We start from the raw sequence: 16,890 nt of genomic DNA, 5'->3' as shown, positions 1-16,890 counted from the left end.
AAGAATGACCAAAAGCCTGAAACACAATCATTACACTGACCAATGACGAGACATCATTCAGAACACTGACCAATAGAGACAGACGTCAAGGAGTCACTATTAATGGAGGACGACACTGTCCAGGCATCATTATTGAGGGAGCACCATGGAGTCGTAAGGTCATTATTGAGGCAGTACAGCACTGTGTTGTGGTCGTGCCTTAACGTCAGCCAATCAGTACTGAGGGTGCGCAGAACTGAAATAGAACTGAAAAAGTGTTCGAAATCCTAACTCAGAATCAATCGTTGGGAGAGTGACAGTATATTTAGCTCACTGACTGAGTAATGCTGATTGGGACAGTGACAGGATATTTAACTCACTGAGTAATACTGACTGAGACAAGAGCATGGGATATAAATCACTGACTCAGTCATACTGACTTGCGACAGGGAACCGGATTTAAATCATTGTTTAATTCGGATTGGAAGAGGACACGATATGTGTTCCACTGACTCAGTAATATTGACTGGGACACGGACACGGCATTTATTTCACTTACTCGTTAACACTGACTGGGACAAGGAAGCGATATTTAATTCACTGACTTAGTAACATTCACCAAAACAGGGGCACGGTATTGAATTCACTGTCTAAGTAATACTGATTGGGACATTGAAATACTATTTAATTCACTGGCTCAGTCATCCTGACTGAGACAGGAATACAGCAATCAGTTCACGAATTCAATAACATTGACTGCGACGGGAACACGGTATTTAATTCCTTGACTCTTTAATATTGACTGCAACAGGAGTACGATATTCAATTCACAGACTTTATAAAAATGACTGGATTCTTGTTACAGACCAAAGAGGATACACGCTCAATGGATTGGCCATGTTAAATTGTCCATCATGTCCAGAGATGTGCTGGCTAGTCGAGTTGTTTTTTGGAAATGCAGTGGTACAGAGATGGGGTAGGGTGGGATACTCTTTGGAGGGCTGCTGTGTCGAGATATGCTGAGTGAGATTACACCACCTGTCAGGATTGTTGGATTCTATAAATAGTGAAATCATTCATGTAGCTGGTTGGACTGTGAGAATAAGAGTGAGGTTGGTGATGTATCAGGATGAACAGTGACAATACTAGGGAGGTCATTGAGGTACCTGTATGTACAGTGACAATAACAGGGAGGCCAGTGATGTATCGGACAGACAGTAATAATGAAGCAGATCAGTGATGTTTCAGAATGGGCTGTGATGGTATGAGTGCAAGCATTCTCAGGACGTTCTGTATTATGTGGAGTTGTCCTTTCGATGATGGATGCGTGTCAGTCTGATGGGAAGGTCTGGTTGTTCTTTTGCTTGTTGGGACGAGTGCAAGGGTTTGTTCGCAGGAAGTGTATGTTATGCTGATGAGCTACATTGGTTTGGAAATTTATATTCCACCGTTTGTTTTTATTCAGTTTGAATGGTTGCCTAAATTTGACTTTAGTTAAATGCAAAAAGTGAATCTACTCCTGCTTTTGAAGTAGTGTGAGGTGATGAATTGGATTAAGGTGCCAACATGCAATTGGAAGCTATATCGGCAGTGGCAGGCAATATTGCCACTGGATTATACTTGTGAGCTCGTGATTAATGTTCTGAGGATGTGGGTTAGAATTAGTCATGGCAGGGGCTGTCGTTGAAATTCCATTTCAATTTGCAATTAAAATGCTCATTCATGCCTCTGTTGTTGGAACCCCATATGGTACACTGCGACCCCTTCCCTCTGAAAAGTCGATGTGATCTGGTCACTTAGTCCTTCATGTGACTCCAGATCCTGGAACATTGGGGATGTGGAAAAATACTAACCTGGGCAGCAATGCTAAGAGTGTGAGAAGAATAACGATTAAATTAGTGAAGGCAATGTATTTGTTTAAGTAGGGTAGATCCAACACGAGACTACAGACTGGCAGCAATGAGATTTATTTTCACACTTGGAATAAAGCATCCAACTGCAGCATCGGTTGAAATAATTCGTGATCGCTGGATGGCGATCATGTCTTTAACTGGAGAGTGCTACTGTTGACAGATTTCAGATTCTGTATTTGTTATTTCATTATGATGCACCGAGTAACAACGCTCCTTTGTAATTGGAATTAACTGTGAACGTGTATTTTGTTCATTCGTTTAAAAGATTTGAAGATAAGAAGCAAACCTGAGCAATTCTGCAAACACGATCTCTCCAAAGAGCTTCCACACAGTGTAAGGCAGTGTCTCTTGAATGCATCAGCTCGGAGTTTCAAACAAGGAGCTTGCCAACAACCTGAAGGGATAGATCACCACGGACAAAAAAAATGCTTCGCCCAGTTCAACACGTAGCAATAATGTTCGAACTATCCTTTTTTGGCATTGCTTGTTTGAGAGGATAACAATTGAACTTGTTTTAATCTGTTGATTTCCTCTGTGGTTTTAGGTTAGAACAGTGAGTCTCCAATTCATTGAATGGTCAGCCTCATCCAGCCATCAGAATAGTGACAGCGATTCCTTCAGCAACATTTCTGGTCGAATGCTCCACTGACAGAGATTCCAAGCTGCACAGCGTTTGCAGTATTTTCTGATCTCAGTCTTCTGTTACCCAGTCTCGTTCCATACGTTTTAAACTTTTGAGGATAGAACAAAGCTAGTTAGTTCTGAGGAAGGGTGATTGGAACGAATAACTTAACACTGTTTTCTGTTGCAAAGGGGCTGGCAGACCTTTTGAGTATTGTGTGCGTTTGTTAGAAAAATAAAAAAATGTTTTGCCAGAATTTTCCAGGTTAATGGACGGTCTCAATCAAGTTCTGCAAGATATCATCGGGAAATGCTGTCCTCATCATCATCATCTGGTCAGGAAATTCGAATCTTGCCAGATTAAATTCTTGATCTCTCCAATTCAAGACATTTGCCATGTACAGATGTATACATTTCCAGTGTAAGTACCACAGCAGTCCGAACACTCACACGTCGTCACTAAGGGAGCCCTGCATACTCTGTTTGCTGCACATGCACAATCTTATGTAGGTTCGGATGATTTGTTCCCCTGTCTAATTGTGGTTACGATCAGGAATTGGGCCAATGTTCAGAACACCAGATGACCAGATTCAAGGAGAAGGGCAGAGTTTCCTTTAATGACAGTCTAATCACCAGTCCTGTGAGTTAGTCAGGATTGATGTTTCTTTTCGAGTCCTATACCTGTCTGAGTTAAAAGTGAGAAGTCTAATAATCTGTTGCAGTCATTCAAATAGGTACCTCGCAACCAAATGAAATCACAAACTTTCTTCAGCTTTCGTAGGATGGTCTTGATCTCAGCCTCTGCCCAAGCTCCATAATTTCTAGTGTGATAGGATGACAACAATCAGAATTGGATATGAAGGTCTTAAATATCAAACTCATTCAACGTAAAGCATTTCCACACACACTCTATGTACTTCTGCTGATGAAATCTTATTGTTGCTCTATTTTACAGGCAGTGGGAATTTCTGGTTAATATATCATTGCTTCTTTTCCCACTTAATTTGCTGCAGATTGTCATCCTTTCCCAAGGTAAGTATGGTGCATTACTCTTGCATTTCTCGCTATCTGTTCATTATAGCTGCTGCCGATCTGATGTTTGGCATCTCTGAGATTATACGATGGAGATGTTGCTATTATAATTACCTGCGGTCTTTCATCGACATCACTCCTGTATTAAGTGCGACTGGAGTCCTGTTTCATGTACTCACAGACTGTTCTGTCAGGTTCACTGACATTGTATCCTTTGACAGTTTTCAGACGACTTGTTGTCAGTAACTGAAAACAAAATATTGCACTACGAAAACTGCAGCTGTGGTTCTTTTTGCAAAAACGTCTAGTTCTATGTGATTATTTGAAAAAAAGTATCAATGTGCCGTTCAACTGTTAAACGAATTCAAGCTATTTTACTGCGACTTGATTGGGTACAATGAACTGATGGTTTGATACCGTTTTGACACCTTTACTGCCATTCAATTCAATTATTTTGCTGAATGTTCTGCCAGTCAGACAGATTTTAAAGACCAGTTGAGTGGAAGAAGCCCAAGTGTGAGAATAAAGCAGAGAATCTTGAAAACCAAGAGATAGACAGCAGAAAGAAGTCTGTGATCTTTCTCGTCATTATATCGGGGAGCTTCCTCCTCTGTGATTATTCTATGTTGCAGATTGTTATATTATGGCTTTGAAGGATACGACACAGACTTATCTTTTTACTTGATTCAGGACAGTTAGTTTCCTACTGTGGATGCTACGTTGTTGAACAAACATATGTATTTATTGTTTAAAATTGCTTACATTTTGCTTAAAGGTCAGTAATGCAGCAAAATACTTGGTTAGACGGATGTTTGGAACGGAATAAGTCACACAGGAGTGTTCCATTGTATCCAGACCAAGACTTTGTTATTCACTTATGAGATGTTGAATCACTGGTTGTGTGCAGTACTTACTACCCATCTCTAGTTGCTCCTTGAGAAGATATTTATAGGCTCTCCTCTTGAAGCATAGGCTGTCTGTAGACTGACACTGTTGTTTGGGAGGGATCTCCAGGATTTTGATCTGGCGAGACTGAAACAACAATGGAGTAGCTTGGAGGGAAACATTTGGAGCTCTCATGTGTCTGCTGTCTTGATGGAAGTGATCGTGATTTTGAAAGCGCTGCCTGAGGATCTTTGTGCAACTTTTGAAGTGCATCTTGTAGAGGGAACACACTGCTGCACTGAGTGTGGGTGATGGTGGAAGTGGATGTTTTTTGGATATTGTTTTGTGGATATCCTGTGTGGCGGAAGAGCATAACCCCCGAATGGGGATGAAAACGGAGGATGCCGGCAGGATTCAGGCAAGTAGAAATGTTTATTCAAGCAGAAACCAAGGAATGCATGTAGGAGGTGAATGGATCTTCACCTGAGGTCAGGCTCAGAAGGGAGATCCATGACACACTCTACCTTCGAGCTTAAAAAAATTAATTTTCATTCACGTGCCGTGAAGAATCAGATGGAACACGAACATCATGTTCCTTCCTCTTATTTTGCATCCCCAGTCTGATGAGACAACTGATCAATGATGCGTGTTTGTATGAACAGCCACGGTTTCTGAAGATCTCATGGTATTTATCAGACAGCAATCTTCCTATGCTTCCTATTGATTCGGCTTCCAAACATATGTTCTGGATTCTTTGCTGTCTGTATTCCGGCAGGCTTATTTCGAAGGGCAACTTGAATTCCGTCACTTATTTGACTTGATGTGCTGTCTTTTTCAAATTTAGTTATTCGTCTCATGTTTCCCACTCCGCTAATTATGTCTTGAAAAATACAAAAGATGATTAGTTTATTGAGTTGCTAGAAGATTTGTAATATTGATTTCTGACACAAAGTTAGTTATAAAGCTTTAAAGTCACACAAATATTTTTGCTTTACCATTTTGTGGTTAATGGGCTGTGCACAATCTTCTTTGTCCAGGGCATAAAATAAGTCATTTTCCTGAAGCTTGTTAAATTCACATCTAGATATAAAAGGATTTCCCTTAAAATATAGTAAGAGTTAGTCATTTGTGCACATTTCATGTTGAAATCCCCCTGTTTGATTCGAAAATAATTTTTCGCTCGAACGTACGATTTTCTTTAATATTCTGAGCAACTTCACATAAACATTACAACTTTATCTGAAATTCAAATACTTGATTAGGAAATTAATAGCATATATCATATATCTGCCGTTCACCTATTTACTGGGAAAATTATTGTTTAATGACTGAAGTTCTGGTTTGATTGCATGTATGTAAGCTGGCAAGCTGTTTCAAAAACATTCTGAAATGACGAACGTATGGTTTTGGAGCAAGTCCATTCAAAAATGTTGTCGTTCTCTTTAATTAAAGAATGGAAAAGTCTTCTCAGTTTATCTCCTCTCAACCATCTTGTGTTTTAATTCTCAGGGAGGATGCTTTTTTTCATTTGTCAGCTATTTTCTCGAAACCAACATGGACCACTCTCACATGGACTTATGCAGATATGCCCACCCCCACAGAAGATGTCCAGCTTCTTGATTATTTGCTGGAGCTGCACACATCACACACATGACAGAGAGCCATTCTCCCAGTGCATGGAAAGTGGTGATCTCGGAATTTGTGGATTTTCCATCGTAGCACAATTCAACGCATTTGTCCAGTCATGTGTATTGTTAGACTGCATAATTCCTCTCAGCTTGCAACCCTTTGCAAGCCTGACCCAAAATGAAATTCTTCGAAGGATTCTGATGCAGGTAACTAGAATAGTTCATATTAAAATGTTCCAATACTCAATACACGTTCTCACTGCTCATTTCCAATTCAACAGGACCAATACCATGCCTCAAACAGCTCATTGTGAGCTGTTTCGAACAACAGAATTGTGGCAGGTGATTATATAGTGTTATCAGAAACCAGCAACAAGCGTTTATTGATACAGCATAGAACTTCTAATAGTATAGCATAATTCAGATTATTCAGCCATCGATGTGAGCCGACCTTTTTTCCAAATGTAATATCAAATTAATTTACTTACCCTTCATTTCACTGTTCTCCATGTGGAAATCAAATTTTCGCTTAAACGGCTTTAATGTACGTGACTCTACTACCACTATTGGCATCGCAGTCCGTGCCCCAAAAAATCTCTATGAAAAGAACAGACCTCCTCTAAAGCTTCCACTAATTACTTAAAATTATGCCACTTTGTGATAGCCATTTTAGCCCTGGAAGAAAAAGTGTCTCATTATACACACTCTCTCTGCCTGTGATCATGCTGCTCACCTTTATGAAGTTCCTGCTTGGGCCTTTTTGCTCCAAGGATAAAAGCCTGAGCGCCCTCAGCCTTCCTTCCTTATATGAGACATGTCCACCAGTTCAGGCAGTACCCTGCTAAATCTCCACTGCATCCTCCCTAAAGCTTCCATGTCCTTCCTATAATGAGGCAACCAGAAGTGAACACAATATTCCCATCGTGCTCCTATCCATCTCCATAATCATAGAAAATGATAACGACTTGTGGTCACTCTCATCGAAATGCTCTCCACCAAAGAGAGTTGACACCTGCCCTGGTTCGATGCTAAGCACCAATCCAAAATGGCCTCCCATATCGTCAGCATATGTACAGTTTGATACAGGATTGATACCTGGAAACACCTGGCAACGTCTGCTTCATTCAAATTATTTTCACTAAGGAGTTTCCATTCAATATTAGAACGTTGAAATCACCCATGACAACAACGCTGTTACTTGTGAAACTTTCTATAAACTGTTTCCCAATCTGATCCTCCGTGTCTCTGTTGATATTGGGCCGTCGTTATAAAATTCCTGATAAGTCACTGCTCCTCTCGTGTTACTGACTTACGTCCGTAATGACTCAGTAGACAAACCTCCTCGCCAACACCCCTTAGTGCAGCTGTTGTAATGTCGTTAATTCGCAATTCCACTGCCCCAACTCTTTTAACTCCCTTCTTATTCCTTTAAAGCACATAAATTCAAGAACAAGCAACAACCATTCCTGCCCCTGTGATATCCAAATTTCCATAGTGGTCAAACATCGGAGCTCCAATTACTGATCCACGCTCTAATTTCATCACCTTCATTCCTGACATTTCTTGCATTAAAATGGACACACGTCAAACCATCACACTGACTGCAATTTTGTCCTTTGAACTGTCTGTCCTTCCTCACAGACTCCCTGCGTGCCAGCGAGCTTCGAGAAGATTTGTAGCTCAGGTGATGTTCTGAATGCAGGTTTGCTCGTTGAAATGGAAGGTTCGTTTTCAGACGTTTCGTCGCTGTTCTAGTTAGCATAATCAGTGAGCCTCCTTTGAAGATCTGGCATTACAACATGTTTTTGATTTATGTGATTCAGTTTCCTTGGGTTGGTGGTGTCATTTTCTGTGGTGATGCAATTTCCTGTGTTGACGTCATTAACTGTTCATTTTTCTCAGAGGATGGTAAATGGGGTCCAAGTCGATATGTTTCTTGATGGAGTTCTGGTTTCTGCACGCGCTATTTGCGTGCTCATCAGTTACCCCATAATCAGATAGGAACTCCAGTTCCCATCTCCATACAAAACCAGTTGAAACACTCTAGCAAACCTCAGGCCTCGATATTGGTATTCCTTCAGTAAAGTAGACAACCATCCTTCTTGTAGAGATTCCTCCTTTTCCGGAAGTTATCTCAATGAACCATTTATCTCAAGCCCAACCTCCACTACCAGCTGTGCAGCCATATATTTAGCTGTACTTGCTCTCTGTACATAGCCTCACTATCACTTGTCACCAGTAGCAATCCTGAGATCATTGCCGTTTTCGTCCTGCCTTTTAACCTCCAACATAACTCGCTTAACTTACATTTCAGGTCATTATCTCTTTTCCTAGCTATGCTAATGTTACTGATGTGTACCACGACATTTGACTACTCAGTCATCCCCTTAAGAACCCTGTAGTCTCTGGCCAAGACTTCCTTGACCTTGGCACCCAAGATGCAACATGGTTTCTGGGAGTCGCAAAACAAATCCCAAATCTGTCGCTCTAACCATTGAATCCTCTGCCTGTATCGCATTCCGAATCGTCCCCTCCCTTCTGAGCCACTAAGCCAGGTTTAGCAACAGACGCTTGTCCGCTCTGAAGTTCCCTGGTAGCTCTTGCCACCCCACCCCCCACCCCCCAACACGAGCCAAAATGTTATATTAATGGGAATGGTCACAGAGGCTCGCTGAAATGTCTTCCTATTTTCTTTCACTACCCTGACCATCGCCCAGTTACTTTTTGTCTGTAACTTAGATGTGACTACCTCTCTATAGCCACTTTCCATCACGCCCTCAGCATCCCGAATGAACTGAAGTTTATCCAGTTCTAGCTTCAGTTTACTGACGTGGTCGATGAACAGCTGGATTTGGGTGCACTTCTCGCTGGCAAGGTCTGCAGGGACACCCTGGTGACCTTTACCTCCCACGCCCTGCAACATGAGCATGCAACTGCCCTAACCTCTATCCCTCTGCTCTAAAACACCAAGACGGATTCAATAATTGAAAAAAAAACAGAACTTTCCTTTTCGAACCAACCCTCCAAAAAGGGTATTTATTTTTGTTTCTCATGTTTGTATTGATACCACGTAGCCGTTAGGATTTTCATATCGAGTGGTATCTGCTCACTTGATGGTGCCATTTACTGCAAATTAATAATGCAGTGCTATGAAAAACATATGAGACCATAGGTGGAGCATCTATGTTCTCTGCATTATCAGAAAGATAAATTTGCTGTGCAGCTAAATTGATATCACATCCACAACTGTTTTGTTGTAGTCAGACACCGAATAAAACTACATGCAAAAATTAAAAAGGCCAAGCAATTTTGTTTTGCTGAAAAACATTACCATGCATTTATTATTTGATCAGCGATGGATGATCAACAATATCCAATTCTACATCAAAAATAAGACGTGATTTGGAGGTGCCGGTGTTGGACTCGGGTACATAACGTTACAAATCACACAACATCAGGTTATAGTCCAACAGGTTTAATTGGAAGTACTAGCTTTCGGAACACTGCCTCTTCATCAGGTGGTAGTCGAGTATACAATTGTGAGCTACAAAATTTACAGCAAATGTTATACATTGAAAAATGGCTTGTTTTTTTGGAAGTCTCTCATCTGTTCGAATGTCCATGACTGTTTCACTTCTTTCATATGTAAATCAGTTACATTAACGGGTTTACTTTAAAATTAGTTGGCAGCCCAGATAATTTATTGAAGGTATTAGCTCACTTTGTGTTGCTGCTGATGCCATAATATTCAGACTGATTAAATTCTTAAAGACTGAATTAACAAAATATTACATGGATTCATGCAGTTTTTGAACAAGCAAATTATCACTCTGCAAGGAGAAATTCAACCTTCAAACGTGTGTGTGTGTGTGTGTGTATGTGTGTGTCAGTGTGTATGTGTGTGTGTGTGCGTGTGTGTGTGTGTGTATGTGTGCCCCCCAAGACCTTCCCTGCACCATCACTGCTCGCCTTTAAACAACCACCAAACCCCAAACAGATCATCGTTCACGGCAAATTGCCCAGCTTTCAGGACAACTCCATTCAACCCTGTCATAGTAGGTTCTCCAAGATGTGACAGAGTGTGGACATGGATACCACTATTATACGTGGTGAGACCTCCCACCATGTACGGGGCAGGTACTTATGCGACTCAGCCAACGATGTCGATCACATGTGCTGCAGGTCAGGATGCTCTGAGGCATGGTATATTGGAGAAACTGAGTAGAGGGTATGGCAATGGATGAATGGGCACTGCACCACAATCAACGGACTGGAGTGTTCCCTTCAGTTGGAGAACACTTGAGTGGTCCAGGAAATTCGACCTCGGACCTTCCGGTAACCAGCCCCCAGATCAGACTTTGGGACAGGCAGCAGAGAAAAGTGAGGCCTCAATCGGAACCTTGGCTTCATGTCACACTACAGGTGACCCCATTTCACTATACACACACACAAACACACACACATATGCATGGACGCACGCAGAAACTCACACATGTCAACAGATACAAGCACTCCAGTCTCATGTGCACCATCTCCCAGACTTAGACCAATTTACACTGAAACACACACATATATACACGCTCTTGCGCACACACTTGAAAACACCCATCTCTCCCCACACACAAACTCACATGCACACATACCCATATTCCTTTATTGGGTGAATTTGTACTTGTTGAGTTAGATCTTACTTTGCTCAAAAACTGAATGAATCCATGTAAGGTTCTGTTAATTTATTTTTGAGATTAGAATCAGTCTAAACATGATAGCACAAACACAGGGGGCTAACAAGTTCAACACATTAACTGGGCTGACACCTATTGTTAAAGTAAACATGTGAATGTAACTTTTAAAAAAAAACTTGAGATTTACATATGAAAAAGTGAAACTAACATGGTCATTCTAACAGATGAGAAATTTAACAAACAATCAAGGTATTTTTAAATGTATAATTTCAGTTATGTCACACTGTAAACGTTTGATATATATATTCTGTGTCTTACAATCGTGGACTGCACAACCACCTGACGAAGGAGCAGCGCTCCAAAAATGGGTGTGTCCCATTAAACCTGTTGGAATATAACCTGGTGTTGTTTGATTTTTAACTTTGTGCATTACAGGCAGTTTAAATTTTAAAATCATTGCTGCCAAGATGTTTAATTCTGTCTGCAAGATGCAGGCAATCACACTCATTTTTGTTTACCCTGCGAGTCTGCGATACATTGAATTTTCCGAGGAATAGAGGCAATCACATTCAATCAGAAATGAAAAGCAGAATTAAAGTGGTGAGTTTGCTCCTTACCCTGCCCGGTAAATTCGTTTTCCTCTGGTCATCATGTTTTTTTTTAATCTCCTGACTATAATTATTTTGAAAAATCTACTTCAAATTTGTTTCTAATGCTACTTTCCGAAAAGGCACAATGCTGTGGAATGTGAGTTGCTGGACAAACACATTTACTAATACTGTGACTGTCCAAGTTCACCGAGCAATTCAAGCAACTCATATGGTGACATGCCTAGACTTTAAATGATTGACATAATACCGAATTGTCATTTTTGGTAAAATCAAGAAATTAACGTGGAAGTGAAATAGAAGTGCCAGCTAAGTGACTAGACGAATCAATTCTGTGAGAAACAAACGGTGAAGCACATGAAAATCAGGTCGAAGATATCGAGGAAGAAAGATTAAAGGTAGCCTCAAGAGGCTGGCACAACGAAATTGGGATAAGCCTCTGAATTTCCTGAAGAAAGTAAAGACAACTAGGATCTATAGCATAATTTCCATCTCCAGTTGTTCGATTCCAAGTTCCTCAAATCTGACAAGGTCGGAAGATTTCCGTTCTTCCACACACAAGGGGCTGTCGATGTAGAGTTCATCTTGTGACGACAATTAGTGTAAGAAATAGAAACAGTGACATAAATTTATTGCCACGTGTAATTTTACTTTGAAAAAATGTACAGTGATCCGTTTTGTACGTTGCCATATCATGGTGCCTATATTGTTGAAAAATACAAACATGCTAATTTTAAAAAGTTAAATGAAGACAAAGTTAATCATAGTTCAGTTGATGGCCCGTGGGCATGGCGAAAACCAATTAAGGAACGATGGATTACACGAAAGAACAGCCAGGATTAAACGACCAATCCGACAAGAAATTCAAGGCCGCAAAGGAGCCTTACACATCAGTCAGAGGTTTAACTGCACTTCCACACACGTCATCTACCGTATCCGCTGCTCCTGATGTGATCTCCTCCACTTTGGGGAAACATTCCGCCTCCTTGCAAAACGCTCCAGGTGACATCTCTGGGACACAATCATAAAAGTCCCTCACTATCCAACCCACTCCGCCAAGGACATGCAGACCCTCGTCTCCCAGTTGAATGTCGTCTTACGGTGAAGCCTCGTCCAAGGATGCCTACCTTGAAGAAGATCGCTTTCTCCTTCTCTGAGTATTCTCTTTCTCACTGCATCCGTTCCCGATCACCTCCTCTTCAGCCATGTTCTGAAAGAGATTCGCTACCACAGGTACATCTCCTTCCTCATCCCCTACCTATGGGATCGACTGCACTCACATGGACTGCAGAGTACATTCAAACTTCCACAATTTGTACCTGAACAAGACAACCACTGTCAACAAAAAAAAAAATTCTGTCTTTTGAAACGTTTCTCCTTCTGGATCCTTCACTCCTCAATCGCAGCCAAATCCTGCCACTTTCCAGTCCCTATAGTCAGCCTTTCCCCAGCTCAAGGCCACACTCGACAAGACCTGCAAAGTGTGTCTGCTATTCTTCATCCTTATAAAAGTCCACAAACTAAAGAATCACTTTTTTCTGAATCATATCTGACATCCAAAACTTCCTGGTACCTACCTCGGTTTTCAGGATTTTTCGACCATTCCAGAAGCTTCTCCTGGACTCCGGAAATGCTGCAATACTATTAGGCACGCACCGCTCGAGCAAACATACCACGGTGAACAATGATATCACTTCTGTCCCTGCCACTCCACACACTGCAGCCATTACCGACTTTCGCCTCTGTGATCAATGTCCAGACAACCAGCTCTGCGATCGCGGGCCAAACAACTCCTTCCATGAATGCTACATGATCCACCACCATCACCGCGATGGATGCAAGATGCACCGCTGCTGAAATCAATGTGTGGCCCAACCAGAACATCACTGCCACTCCAGTGGTGATGCCTCGCAGCCACATCCGCCCACACTAATTATGTTCCAGCCAAAAATATTGCCCGATCGTGCGTTCTGTCACGTCTCCCCGGTGGATCCTGCAGGGATTACTTTCACCGCCATGTCGCCTGGGGTGTACTCACTTGCATAGGTGACGTACCCTTGACGCTGCAACCAACCCCACCACAGTTACAGTGTCCACCCACACTCCCAGCTCCAGCCGTGCAGCAAGTCCTAGTTCCCAGTCATGCCGTATTTTTACCATTTCCCCAGACATCCCACTCACTGAACACGAACGATCAGTACTCAGCAAAGGCCTCTACTACATCCCGCTGAGCTCCTAGAACAATGAATTAAACAAGTGTTACAACAGGGAACACTTCTTCGGCTGCCTCTACCTCTGTGTCTGATGTTTCCAACAGGACTCCCGTCCACTGTCAGAAGACGCCTCCGCCCTCCTCCAGCTATCAAACTGGACACACCGTGTTGGCCTGTTACCTGCCCTCGCTCTCTTTCTTTCAAATTGCCACTGGGACTTTGATTGAGTCAACCTTTCTAATACCCTCACCTGCTCCAACCTCTGATGGTCACAATCCAGAGACTCCCAACACCTCCATTCCAAAGCCAACCTCACCATCACATCAGCCGACAAGAGTGGCACAGTGGTTGGCTGGTGCAACGACAAGAACACGGCTGAATCCAGGCGACAACTCGTGGACACCTCTTCCTACCGCTCCCTCGACCATGACCCTATCTCCCATCAACAAATCATCACCTCCCAGACCATTCACAACCTCATCACTTCAGGGATCTCATAGTCTTTGGACTCCGCATAGCAGGGCTCTACGTCCGACTCAAAATTCACAAACCTGACTGCCCTGCTCGACCCATCGTCTCTGCTACTTGCAACCGCACAAACCTCCACAAAGCTTGAAACTGTCCAATCCCTCCTTCCAAGAACTCCCCACTTATGGTTGGGACACCAATCACACCCTCTACCTCTTCCATGAATTTCGATTCGCTGGCCGCCAATACCTCATTTTCAGTCTGGGCATCTCGGCACTAATAAAATCCATCGCCATGAGGAAGGCTTCCAAACTCTCAATATCTTCTTCTTCCAATGTACTCATCAGTACCCTTCCACAGACAGTCACATTTATTTGGTGGAATTGATCCTCATCCTCAATAATTTCTTTTATGAATCGTCCCAGTTCCTCGAGACCAATTGATTTGCTTGGGAGCACTTGCGGCAGTCAGAGGAATTGAGAATAAGGGATAGCGTTTTTACAGGAAGCCAGTGAGAGGAGGTGTAGTTTTGTTAGCTATTGGAGTCAGTGGGATTTTAATAGATGTCTATGTTGAGTTGGTCACCATTAATAAACATGGAGAGTTTATTAATGGTGACCTAATGAGAGTCCCAGGGGAGGGACAGTCCGAGATTGTAAAGTTGAACTTGAGTTCGGGTGGAAGGTATTTGTGAAGCTGATGAATAGTTCATCCCCCTGTTGGGAGCACAAGGTCGCGCCGATACAGTCATCAGTGCAATGGGGGGGCATTCAGGGAATCCTATCAGTGCAGCTGCTCAAGTTGGATTGTTCCACGCATCCGATGAAGATACAAGCATCGCTGGGGCCCATGCTGCGCCATGGCTAACAATTCCCGTCCACGAAATCCACGTATCCTTTGAGGCAGCATGATAGCTCTTTGGTTAGAACTACTGCCTCAAAATACCAGGGACATGCGTTCGATTCCAGCTTCGTGAGACAGTCTGTGTCGAGGTTATACCATTCTCCCCGTGTCTGCATGGGTCTCCCCGGGTGCACTGATTACCTCCCACTTTCCAAAGATGCGTACATCAATTGAAATGACCATGATAAATTGCCCATAGTATTAGGTGTATTAGTCAGAGAGTTATGCATCAGAGGGTCGACGTGCATTGTTGGGAGAAATGGCCTATTTCCATCATATAGGGAATCTTATCTAATCAACCGCAGCAAGAACAGAGGCCCCTGGTCCTCACTTTTCACTCCACGTAACTCCAGATCCATTGCATGATCCTCCGCCATTTTCATCACTGAAAAACCCACTCCACACGCAGGGATATATTTACCTCCCAACCCGCATCTGCATTCCATCATGAACATTCCCTCTGCGATTCCTTTGTTAGGTCCACGTGACCCACCAAACCACCCTCCCCTCCTGGCACCTTCCCCTGCCACAACAAGAATTGTGAAACCTGCTCCCACATCTCAACTCCTACCTCCATACAAGACCCCAAATGAGCCTTCCACATCCATCAGAGATTATCCTGTCCTTTCACACATGTCATCCACTGTATGCATTGCTCCAGATGTGGTCTCCTTGACACTGTGGATATCGGACGCCTTCATGCGGAATGCTTCGGACAGCATCTCTGTGACACACGCACAAAATATTCCTACTATGCCGTGTCTGAACACTTTAACTACCCCTCCCACTCCATCAAGAACGTGCATTTCCTGGGCCTCCTCCATAGCCAAGCACTCATCACCCGTTGCCTGGAGGAAGAATGTCTCCTCTTACTCATTGTGACACTCCAAACAAACGCGATCAACTTGGAATCCACTAGTTTCCTCATTGCCCTCCCTCCAACTAATCCCAGATCCAACTCTCCAACTCAGCACTGCCCTCTAGACCTGACCTACCTGCATATTTTTGTTCCCACCTATCTGATTCACCCTCGTCTCTGACCAATCGTCTTTACTCCCAACTCAATTCACCTATCACATTTTGTGCTACCTTCACCCACGCCCCAAACCCACTCATTTATCTCTCAGCCCCCTTGGGCCGCCCCCTCATTCCTCATTAAGGGCTAATGCCCCAAAACGCGATTCTCCTGCTGCTCGGATGCTGCCTGACCTGTCGTCCTTTTCCAGCTTGGACGTCCAGTATTTGTAATCCCATTCGTGGCTGAGTTGAAAGGGCTCTCATTTCTGGAGTCAGCCATTGAGGGCTCATTTCCAAAACTCCGTCAACAAGTCCTGACGGGGTAAAAAATGGGATGACTATATTCAAGACTGACAGCAAGTTTCTTCCCTTGACATTTGAATATAGATTACATCGCTTTCCCTGCAACTATTTCAGGGTTATCCGGCCAATTCCCAAACAAATGTTCAGCACTGAGCCTGTGAAGAGCTGCAACTCACATCTTAGATTGTTGACCCCACTTTTCCACTCTGCACCTTCAACTCAGAACTAAATTCCTCATTTACTTTGTTCGAACATCTCGACTGAAGTTTCTAATATACCTCCATCTGCTCTTGCATATAATAACGTGAGGAGTTTTCATTTCAGATGTCTGTGATATTAGTGTTAATGTTGACAGTATTGTATTATCTCCATCAAAACCTCGCCCTTAAACTGCCCTTACGAAGTTAAAAGTATCTCCATGATTTAAACCGTTCATAACAATGGAGCCCCATTCAAACTCGATAATTTTTCCTTTCTATACCGTCATCTCTTATAGATACAGCAGTCCTGAGCTCGATAACATCTTCCAGCCTTAATATGTTCCGTTGTTTTTATAATCTCTTGCAGTCGCAACAGCCTTTTATGTCTTATGTCAGATGTGGCATCCTTCGAGACCCATGGCAGCAGCAAAGTCA

The sequence above is a fragment of the Hemiscyllium ocellatum genome, chromosome 22 (genome assembly GCF_020745735.1).
Source record: "Hemiscyllium ocellatum isolate sHemOce1 chromosome 22, sHemOce1.pat.X.cur, whole genome shotgun sequence".
Classification (NCBI taxonomy): Eukaryota; Metazoa; Chordata; class Chondrichthyes; order Orectolobiformes; family Hemiscylliidae; genus Hemiscyllium; species Hemiscyllium ocellatum.
The sequence above is the reverse complement of the archived record's forward strand: the minus strand, read 5'-3'. Positions refer to the sequence as shown.